A 4,728-nucleotide genomic window follows, 5' to 3' on the forward strand; every position below is an offset into this window, starting at 1 on the left:
TTCTCTATTTCCATTTTTAGACCTTCTATTGAGATTACAATTCCTAGGTACACCAACTCCTCCTTCAAAAACTGCAGTTCTTCAAGTTTATCAGAAACTTTTCTTCCCTCAACTTATCAAACACCTTGAAAATATGGATCAAATGCTCCTCTAATGTCTTACTAAAGATAAAAATATCATCTAGGTAAACAATGATAAACTTACCCAGAAACTCCTTCAGTACCTTATTCATGAGCCACATGAAAGTGCTTGGTGCATTGGTTAGCCCAAAAGGCATGACTAACAACTTGTATAGTCCTTTTTGTCTTGAAAGTAGTCTTCCACTCTTCATCTTATCATATATGAATCTAATGTTACCCACTCTTCAGATCCATCTTTGTGAAATACTTAGCTCCACTCAAACAATCCATAATATCATCCATCCTTGGCAATGGAAATCTCTACTTGATTGTGATCTTGATAATAGTACATGAATCTAAGCACATCCTCCATTATCCATTCTTCTTTGGTGCTAATATGATTGGTACAACACATGGACTCAGAAACTCTTGCATCAACCCCTTCTGCAACAACTCATGAACTTGCCTGTTCAACTCTTCACTTTCTACTAGTGTCATTCTGTGTGTTGCCTTGTTTGGAAAATTGGCTCCTAGAACCAAATCCATTTGATGAATAATCTTCCTCATTGGGGAAAATCCATTAGGTACATTATCTGATACAATATTAGAAAACTTTCCCAACATATCTACAACTTCTACAGGTACCTCCTCTACTTCTTTACTATCTTTTAGAATTATAGAAAAATAAATGTGTGCACACTTCAAACCTTTGAGAAACTCTTTTCCATCAACAAAACATATTCTAGCAACACTACATACCTTTTCTTCTTTCTCCTTCAACGACATCAACTTATGTTTCACTCCATCCTTGGTCAGAGTGTAAGTATTTTCTTGCCCATCATGTACATCATGCCTATCAAACTACCACAGCCTACCCAACAACATATGACATATTTCCATAGGTATGATATCACATAGTATGTCATCTTGGTAGCTTCCAATCTTGAACTTCACTGAGCACTGCTCATTGACCATGACCTTGGGGTCATCTGACACCCAAGAAATATGGTATATATGTCAGTTTTTCTGCCTCTTTAGCTTCAACTTTGTAACCATCATTTCTAACAACCAATTGTTAGTACTTCCACCATCAATGATCACATCACAACACTTATTTTCACATCTACAACTTGTATGAAACAAGCTCCTTCTTTCATTCTCACCACTTAGCAAGACTCTTCTATTAATTAGGACTTCTCCTCTTTCAATTTCTTCAAAATGTGATGATCTGGCATCTTCATCAAGATGCGAAACTCTAGCTTAGCCATCTATTCTTTGATCTATCCTTCCTTGGCACTGGGAACATTCAAATTCTCTATGTCATTCTTCTCCAAAGTGAAAACATTTCACACGGAAGCATCCTCTTCCAGATCCTTGTCCTCTACCTCTTCCTCTCTTATCTCTATTGTTTTCATCATGGAAATGAATGGAATTTTTTTCCCTCTAGTTCTGATTGCTACTTCTAGCCTCATCCTTGTTCTTCTAATCATCATTATGGTCTCCATAATATTGTTCACCATATCTTCCACTGCAATCTTTTTCGCTATTCTTATTGTCAAATTTCTTGCTTAGTTTTTCCTTAACTCTTAGGAAAAACTAGTATGCCTCCTCATTATTTTTCATTCAAACCAGACTCAAGTCATCCTGAATGCTTGGCCTTAACCCATTAAGATAAAGGGTGACTTTCTCCTTATTAGCTTCCACATGGCCAGTTGTAGTGAGAACTCGGTAGAAATATTCAGTAAACTCTTGAACAGATTTTTCCCTTGTTTCAACCCTTACATTTTTTTCAATAGATCAAGCTCATAATCTATAGGAATGAATTTTCAATTTAGTTTAGTTATCATTTGATCCCATCTAGTGATTTTGTCCTTTCTCTTTCTATTTTGCTCCAACTGAACCTCCTACCACCATATCTTTGCATGTCCCTTTAGTTTTTCCTTCACAAACTTGACCCTATCAGGATCATCAATATCTTCATATTCAAAGTACTCCTCTAGTTCATTGATTCAAAGTACTCCATATCCGAGTTAAGATTTCTCAAAAATGTGGGAACCTTAAACTTAGGTCTTTTTTGAATCTTGGAGATGGCCCTAAAAAGCCTCTCTTCCTCTAGGTTTAGAACTACCTCTAGTTTGACATTTTATTCTACTTTGTCCTCATCCTTGCTTTCATCCCTTATGGGACGATTTATTCCTTAGAGAATTTTCTCTTCCAATTCTTGCAGTTTTCTTTGGAGGGCTCAAAAACCCTCAGGTGTAACACCTATAGCTCTTTTTCCATGCTCTCTTCATGGAGGCATGTTTGCACTTTCGTTGAAACCCTAGTGCAAACTGCCTCACAATCAATGATCTATCTACACGCTCAGCCCAAACCATGGTCCTAGTGTGAACTACCTCACAGTCGGTCATTTTTCCACACACTCAAGAACTCTAGCTCTAATACCACTTGATGAAGGGTGCTCCCCTTAATACCATAAACCATACCAGAAACAAAGAAATACAAAAAATGTGAGAAAAAAATGGACTTCTTATTTGCACCAAAAATGTAGAATTACAAAATTTACAAGTACAATATGCTAACCCACATGGATGCCTTTGTTAAAGTAATCTTCAAGACTAACTGATGAACTACCACCTAGAGTTTTTCTAAACAAAGTTCGAGCCTCTCTTAAATAGGCAATTTAATGGCACTTGAGAAGGTTCTAGACATTGAAACTTAATACCTAGGGCTGACAGACCCTAACAAAACATATGGAGTCAGCCAAATACATCGTTGACAATTATTTTAGAAATTTGGAGTAGCTCAACTTTCGAAGGCAATAACTTTTGAACCATTGCTTTGATTGGCTATTATAACCACTTTTTAGAAACACCAGCTCCTGATCTACAGGCATGGAATAGTGCAAGCATCCTTCCATTGAGTTTTTGGACCTCATCTGGGCACTCTAAGGCCTCCAACAATGAGCTTGAAGATTTTTCCACGAAAAATCCACAATAATGTCTCTGATACTTAAGCTGGAGCAATGAGATTTTTATGGTAGGCTTGTAATTCTAAAATAAACCTTCATGTAGAAAATGAGAACATTTTGAGCTTGTATGAGAAACTTACTAAAAATAGTAATCTCTTAGAAATAGAAACCACCCTATCTACTAGTCCTTATTAAAATAGAAAAGACTAAGAAGAAAATATTTTTGGTTGATGCAAGATTTCTCATAAACCCAAGATGCTCTTGCATCATAATCTTTGACATGTATTCCAACAATGATGCCCTACTCTTGGTGACATCATCATCGCAACTTTAACTACAAGGAGTTGGAACACAGAAGTCATCCAAAAAATATTTTGACAAGGATTTCATACCCCAAACAATGAGGCTTTTTGTCATTTGTTGATCAAGTTAATCTAATGGCTTAGACTTATCCATAGTCTTTCAATAAAAATGGTTTTAGACACCCAACATCAATTAGTCCCATCAAAAAGTTTAAAGCTCATTTACTAATTACATGTTTCATTTAGCTTCTGACAAAATTTTATTAGTTGAAATGATGAACAGTTGTTAGAAATTGATGTAAAATATAGTAGCGATTTTCTACTTGAAAGAAAAGTCAGAAGCCTTCGACATGTTTAAAGTTTACAAAGAAAAAGTGGAAAGGGAAACTAGTAGAGCATTGAAGTGCTTGAGATTAGATTGGGGAGGCGAGTTCACCTCACAAGAATTTGAAATTTACTATGAGGAGCATGGAATGAGAAGACAAATGTCAGCTCCTAGGACACCTCAATAGAACAATGTTGTAGAGAGAAGAAACATAACCATCATAGATTCTGTTAGAACACTGATGATCCAACATAATGTCAAATAGATCTACTGGAGAGATGTTGTAAAGATAGTTGTGAACATCTTGAACATGGTACAAGTGAAGAAGGGGACAAAGAAAACTCCCTATGAACTATGGTTTAGTTACACACCATCCATCAGTTACTTCAAAGTATTCAAAAGAAAATGTGACATAAAGAGGGATCAATACCAAGGAAAGTTTGAGCCTATGAGTGATGAGGGTATCTTTCTAGGATAATCTACCAAAAGAAGAGCATGTTGGTGTCTAAACCTTCAATCAAAGAAGATTGTGGAATCTACCAATGTAAAGGTGGATTAATTCTTAGACAAAAAAGGGTAAGATAGCAAGAAATAGCTAGAAGGCTACAAGTAGTTTGAATACATCTACTATGTGATATAGTGGAGAGAGTACCAATAGAGGAGGAACTTGTACAAGAGCTTGTACTGGCTTAAGTAGATGAAGCTTAACATGAAGAACAAAGAGAAGAAGTACTCAAAGGGTAACTAGTGATATAAAACTATGTGAGGAGGCAGTGCATAGACCAAATCATTGGAGACATGGATGTTGGAGTGATAACTAGGAGAAAAGTGAGAGAGACAATGTGTCTACTCTCACACTTAGAGCCCAAAGCTACAAAGGAAGCTCTAGAAGATGAAGACTCGAGAAAGGCCATAGAGGAATAAAATAGTGAAAAAGGATACATGGACCATGGTCACTTGAGAAAAAGACAAGAACAACATTGGAGAAAAAAATGGGTTTTCTTAAACAAG

The sequence above is a fragment of the Cupressus sempervirens genome, chromosome 8, assembly GCF_028749045.1.
Source record: "Cupressus sempervirens isolate cs-2001-9-10 chromosome 8, ASM2874904v1, whole genome shotgun sequence".
Classification (NCBI taxonomy): Eukaryota; Viridiplantae; Streptophyta; class Pinopsida; order Cupressales; family Cupressaceae; genus Cupressus; species Cupressus sempervirens.